At 50.3% G+C, this 6,979-nt stretch overlaps 1 long non-coding RNA gene across 1 annotated transcript; it reads left to right on the forward strand.

Annotated features, from left to right (window-relative positions):
- Positions 1-5,187: 5,187 nt before the first annotated feature.
- Positions 5,188-6,546, forward strand: LOC112399850 (uncharacterized). Its single transcript, XR_003003326.1, has 2 exons — positions 5,188-5,908; positions 5,975-6,546. It is a non-coding gene; the product is annotated as an uncharacterized LOC112399850 (long non-coding RNA).
- Positions 6,547-6,979: the final 433 nt, after the last annotated feature.

Here is a 6,979-nt window from a genome sequence, read left to right on the forward strand (position 1 = left end):
TGGCCTGCCTGGGCCTTTCTGGGTTCCCTTTATAGATGTTCCAGACGATTCCATCCATTCCAAACCTCCTCATGGCTTTAAAACAATTGCTCACCTCGGGGGCATTTGGGGAGTATCAAGTCATCTTTTAAATGGTGGAGATGAGCTAGCTGTTGGATGAAACCAACCTACGCGTCTCCTTCTCCCATGAAGATGGTCTCTCTGTCCATGAGTGGACACCCTTCTGCCAGCCTGGTCGGTCATTCAAAGGGCAACCAGTGTCTTGTGAAGCCAAGTGAGAGTTTTGAATGATCCCAAAAATCTCTGTGAACACGTTTTCCACCTGTGAGTCTTGTGAAAATCCCATGAGGCTGTGTTATCCCATTTTCCAAAGTGGACCAATGGCTACAGAGGGACTCTGCCCCAGTCTCTGGACTGAGCCCAGGTGCTGAAGCTGGGTTTCTAGACAGGTCTGGCTCCATCGTCCTGAGCAACTCCCAAGCCACTGCGCCCCCCACACCCCCGCCCCATTCCCTGCAACCTGTGCACCCGCACCAATTCATGGCTGTCCTGGTTACACACTCATTTTCTCCCCGTCAATCTTTGGGGACTAAATCTATTACCCCAAATGTTGCCAAGCCTGAGCAGCCATTGTGGTTCATAACGTGCAGAAAGCCTGAGGTAGCCCCACATTGTCTGTGGGAAAGAGGGGGGTACTATTTTCAGGGGGCTAGGTCCCTCTCCTATGTGAGCTGGATTCTTAGATAATGCACAAACAAAACTCTGCAGGATAAAGCGTCACTGGCTCTGGTTTACTTTTATCTTTTTCCAAAGAGCTTTAATTAAGACTTTACTAGAACTAAAAAAGGTCAAAGTGTAGTCAGGGCCCAAATCACAGGTAACAAAACCAAGCTGGATCCAGGATGAAAATGCTGCCTGGAAAATCCGCAGCTGGGAGCAAACCGGATTCACCTGGGCTTGCGATGGGTGGGGCTCTGAATGAGGATGGGAGGTGCCTGGACAGGGGTGGGTGGAGCCTGGATAGGGATAGGTGGGGCCTGGTTGAGGATGGGTGGAGTTCTGCATCTTCCATCAGTGATTGGAATAGGAGTAACAGGAGGGCAGAGCAGGCATGTGAGAAGAGGTGTGATTGAAGGGGAGGCCATGACCTTTGGACTTGACACATAGCTCTGGCACTTTGCCAGCTGTATAAGATGAACAAGTTCTTTGCCTTGTCTCCTCATGAGTAATAGTCACCTTTTGTGCAGATCAAATGGTTGGTGCATGCAAATCACTTTGCACAGTGCCTGGCACCCAGATGGCTCTAGGACTGTGCTCTTTTCTTTCCTTCTTCTGGATTTCCCATGCTCTTTCCTTCCAAGGGCTGGGCAGTGCACAGGAATTTATGTGCGCATGCATGAGGCCTGAATGCACCTGGATGGTCCTCCCCTTGGGGAAGGTTTAATGGACCAGAAGCCAGGAATCAGGAGACCCGGGTTCTGGCCCCAGCAGTGCCTCTGACCTGCTGCTGTATGACCTTCAGCTTTCCAGATGCAGTTGGAGGGTTTTAGACTAGAGTTTCCTGCTTCCTTGAGTCCAAGGAACCCTGGATCCACAAGAATGCCCCTACAAACCCCACAGTCCTCAGTTCTTGCCCCATGGGTGTTGATGGTGGGAGATCCCCTGCCCTTTAGCTCCCACTAGGTTGCCGTGTGTCACTCTCATGGCTCATGGGCCTCTGGCGGTGGGGGGGCCTGGTCACAGTCCCTGCCCACTGCGGGGATTTGACGCCCACAGGCCAAGGATACATCTAGACCTAACCGAGGGTAGCCAGGGTGTGCCCATGGGGAAAAGCTGGTCTCCTCCCAGCTCTGGGCTGTGCCCATTGGAGCTGGATGGAGCATGGCTGCCTCACCTCCTGTGGCCAGCAGGGGGCAGCATCACACACCAGGCGTGAGCAGGGCCCTAGGTGGGGGTAAGAACAGGGGGCTCTGTAGAGCTGGGAGAGGTTAAGACTGACCCCTCCCTTCTGCCACTGGCAATTCTCTGGCCCCATAGTAACTAGAAATGAGCCCAAGGGATTCTTTCTCCAAATACCCTTGGGTCCTTCACTTGGGGCAGGCACACAGCACACAGTATCTGTCTTGGACCTGAACAGAAAGACTGGATAAGGATGTGCAGGGCCATCATCCAGCCACATCTGAGGACCATTCTGAGTCCTGGGGCACATACTTCCACCCAGCTAGCGCCTGGCTTCTCCTGGTTGAAGGTAGGTGCTTAATTGGTGCTCCCTGGTGTGGCCGTGGAAGTCCTTCCTTTTGCTCCCCTAGTGATAAGCACACCGGACGAAACAACCCTCTTGGGAGAGGCCATATCACAGTTATTGGTTTCATTAGAATGTTTTTCTTTCTTTCTCATCTTTTCCTTTTTCTGGATGGGATTATGGCCGCTGCTGCCAGCCGTTCCCAAATCTCATGTCAGGTGCTGCCGATCTGCAAGGTTAATTGGGTCAGAGCCTCGTTGGGTTGCGAGCTGCCTGAGCATTGTCTTGGACAAGGGCAGGCTGCTCACAGATTGTTCTTCCACAGTGATGGTGGCCTGTCTTTCCTGGTAAAATATGAGCTTCTGCCAACGTTGGTGCCCTCCAATCTGATTCTGGAAGGTCAGGGCTCGCCTGCTCAGAAGCTGGGGCAGGGGAGGGGGCGAGGACAAGGAAGTGACACGAGGCAGGCCTGATGCCCTTGACCCAGATGCTGCTCTGAGGCCCACCCGCCTCTCAGGGGAAGACTGCACATGTGGGGGCAGAGAGCCCTGGGTTTGAATTCTTGCTTCTCGTCCTACCAGCCTGGTGACCTTGGGTGTGTCACTTGGCCTGCCCCAGCTTCAGTGGCCCCTTCTGGGAGATGGGTCCACAGCCATAGGGCCGTGGTGCAGGTGCACTGAGCGGAGACGAGGCAAAACATCAAAGACACACTTAGTGCTAAAATGCCTTAGTTCTCTCTGCTCCCAGTATGGCCCCCTGGGCCTGGAATTCCTCCACTTTAGTGTTGAAGCGAGCACAGCACACTCCTCTGGGGTGGTCACCGGAGCTTAATGGTTTAAACAGCATGTGACCAGCCAGCCTGTTTTAATGTGGCCGCTACACTCTTTCCCCCCTTGTCTTCACTCCATTGGGGAATGTCAGCCCAGTCTGGGATGAGTTGGCGTGGGGCCCAGGCTCCCTCTCCTTCGCCTGACAATCACCTGCCAGCCCTTCCTCTACCTGCCCGGCAGCCTCTGTCCTGAGTCTCTTGTGGTGCCAAGGCTTTGGCTTGGGCTCTGGTTACAGCGGCTACCAGGGCGAGCCCTGATAGGAAAGCGAATATGTGTTTTTATGTCAGGAAGAACATTGTGTGAAATAGGGAGGAAGCTGGGTGGGTGTCTGGCCTGGTTCTAGGTGCTCGGGAGACATCAGTGGACAAAATCAGATGGAAAAGTTGTGTGGGGTAAGGGCTGAGAGTGCAGCCAGGTAGGGCAGGGGACACTGCTGGGGAGGGGTTACAATATCAAATAAAGCGAGGCCTGTTAGGGGATGCCTCAGTGAGAAGGTGACATTTGAGCAAAGACTTGAAGGACACAAGAGAAGTAGCCAAGTGGAGACCTGGGGGAAGAGAGTCAGTGCAAAGGTCCTGAGGCTGGAGTGTGCCTGTGTGTTTCAAGCCCAGTGATGGGAGCTGAGTGAAACCACCAAAGGATTTTCGTTTTCACTTTGAATGAGATGGGAGGCACTGCAGGGTTTTGATAAAAGGAATGACATTACATGCTGTGGGGAGGTGAGGACAGAGAGGGTCAACCAGTTAGCAAGTGGTTACAGTAATCCATACGTGAGATGATGGTGGCCTGGACCAGGGTGGTTGCCGGGAGTGGTGAGAGGTGATTGGATGGGGGGTGTGAGGGAAAGAGAGGAGTCGAGGATGGCTCCAGGCTTTGGCCCAGACGATGGAACCTGCAGTGATAGGGCTGCCATCAACAAGGATGGGGAAGACAGTGTGAGGCGCAGGTTTTGGATGGAAGATCAGGGGTTCAGTTTTGAGTTTGGATGTCTATTAGACGATCCCATGGAGATACCCAGTAGGCATTTGGAGATAGGAGTCCAGAGTTTGAGAGGAAGATCCAGGCTAGGGATGTACAAATGGGAGTCATCAGTCTATGGATGGAATTTAGACCGTGAGACTGAACGAGGATGAGGGAGTGAGGGCATATGAAGAAAAGAGGAGGACGGAGGTCTGAGCCCTGGAGCCTTTCAAAGTCAGGAAGTCAAAGAGAAGAAAAGGAACCAGCCCAGAGGGCCAAGAAGCTGCCAGTGGGGGATGGGACTGTGAGTAATGGGGGTCATTGCTGACCTTGACAAGAGCACTGTGATGGGCTGAATTGTGTCCCCCCAATTCAAATGTTGAAGCCCTAAGCCCCCTAGTACCTCAGAATGTGACTGCATCACCTTTAAAGGGGTAATTTATGGTGAAATGAGGTCACTGGGGCCCTACTCCAATAGGACTGGTGTCCTTATAAGAGGAGAAGATTAGGACACACACGCACACACATAGGGGGAAGACCATGTGGGGACACAGGCAGAAGATGACTGTCTACAAGCCAAGGAGAGAGGCCTCAGGAGAGACTGACGCTGCCAACAGTTTGATCTTGAGCTTCCAGACTCCAGAACTGTTGAGAAATTTCTGTTGTTTTAGCCACCGAATCTGCTGTACTTTGTTATGGTGACCAGAGCAGACTATTCAAGCACCTTCAGAGGAATGGTGGGCAAACCCCAAGTGGATGGGCTTAAGAGAGCATAGGAAGAGAGGGACAGAGCTGGGAGAATGTGGAGAACTTTTCAGAGTTTTACTACAAAGAAGAGCAACGACAGAAGTGCTAGCTTTCAGAAGAAGTGGGATCAAGGGATTTCTTTTTTCCCCTTTCCTTTAAAAACATTTTTTCTTCTTTTTTTTTGACAGGAGATAGAACAGCTTGTTTTAATGCTGCTGGGAATGATCCCGTAGCCGTCACAAAAGTGATGATGTCGCAGAAGACAGAGGGCCTGTTGCTGAAGTGAGGACCATGGTTGGTGGGAGAGATGGTCTGGTGCCCAGAGGAAGACCTGGCTCAGAGGCCCAGATGGTCCACCCGTGGAAAAGGCAGAGTTTATGGGAGCAGCTTATCAGGCAAGAAAGAGGATTGCGTGGCCTGCCCAGCACACCCTTCCGTTATCTCTGCCTTTCACTGTCTTTGTGGTTTTTTACAACTTGTAAGTTGTAGAACATTGATAATGATGCAAATGATTCCTGTCCATCGAAATGCAAATGAAGTCCGGCTCTTGGAAAGCAATTTATTACCGCCCTGTGGACAGACTGGTTTTGCATCTATTTGCAAATTCATTTCAGAGTCCTTTATTGTGATTCTTTCAATTCTCCTTTAAACCATCAGTAACATCTTACTAGTTCCCTCATTAATTAATGAATTAAATAAGATCTTTGGCAGGTGTTCATTTTATAGTTGTATGAGTCATTATTTTACCTTAAAAAAGTATCCTTTTGCAAGATGCCAATAGATGTGATGAAATAAAATTCTTATTTTATGGCAAGACGAGAAAAATTTAAACAGAATTTTTATTTGCCTGTTTGGGCCTCCTCCCTCCCCTTTAGTGTGGACTGTGTAGGTGCACTAACCAGACCTCTTTAGGAGATAATCTTCCTTCTTAATCTTGGAAGGGGCCACGTGAACCATGACCCACTGCTTGCTTTGTACATGCAGATCTGGATTGTGTAAACTGTCAATAATAAGTCAGTTGATATATAAACCTTTGTCCAAAAACTTATATAACTGTGCTTTGACCTCTAGCAGGCAGAACAGTCCTCAGAGCTTTCTAAAAGACTGTCTCCTGGTTTATAATCCTCAGGTAGGCTGGAGTAAAATTTTCCATTTCTTTCTTAGATGGACTACTGATTAATCTTTTTGTTGACAGATGCTGGGTGTCTTTGTATATTCTCTTTTGATGGGTGAAAATTTCCCACGATATTGGAGCTTGGAGCAAAAGCAGACCCCGCCGCATCCCTCCGCCTCCTGAAACCCTTACCTGGAAAGCGCTGAGTGCAGGAGGGAGACACGGGCCACGTGGAGCGACTCTGTATGTGCGTCCATGAGCTGAGTCCTGGCCGGGCGATGGCCCAACCTTCCCGAGAGTGCCAGCCCCCTGGACCTGTGTGGGTTGGAGGGAGCCTCCATTGTACTCTGGCTGCAGGTAGAAACATGATACAATCATATTTCACCCCCAAATCACCACTAGCCCAGAAATGCCTAATTTGGTTTATTTATTCATGTGACTACAACCCTGATGAAGGTGGGGCAATCCAGTGGGCTAGTGTGACCCCAAGGGGACAATGCCTCCCACACAAGTTCTGGCCCTGAGCCAAGCTACTCCAGGATGAAAAAAAAGGCACTGAGCTCAGCCCTCAGTTCACCTCCCCTCCAGGACACCCTCTGGGACCCATATCTGGTGTGACCCTTCTGACATATATAAAAATGCCTCAGTGTTCCCGAATCTGGTTATATTTGGTCTTGTGCAGACTTCTCAGAAATATCCACCTTACTTCTGGGTATACATATATATATTGATTTGTGGCCTATTCCAGTCCTTAAAACTCTACTCAATTTTTCAGTCTTGGACCAAGTGCCACCACCTCCAGGCAGCCTTACCAGATTGCTCACAGATTGAATTCACTGCTCTCTCCTCTGTAGCTCAAGCCCCCTTCCCACCCTGAGTACATTTAGATGTTTAAATTCTGTTTCCTCTATTAGACTCACTCATTCATTCATTTATAAATCCATTTGGCTGAACTTGACTGAGCCCCTGCCATGCACAGGCCTGGTGCCTTCAGGTGCCTGTATCCCCAGGCAGGTTTACGTTCCTAGCGCTGAGCACAGCACCTGCCTGTTGGGTAACATGTGTTTGGTAAATAAGTAGATGCTG

Source organism: Neophocaena asiaeorientalis, unplaced genomic scaffold (genome assembly GCF_003031525.2).
Source record: "Neophocaena asiaeorientalis asiaeorientalis breed wild unplaced genomic scaffold, Neophocaena_asiaeorientalis_V1.1 scaffold461, whole genome shotgun sequence".
NCBI classification, from domain to species: domain Eukaryota; kingdom Metazoa; phylum Chordata; class Mammalia; order Artiodactyla; family Phocoenidae; genus Neophocaena; species Neophocaena asiaeorientalis.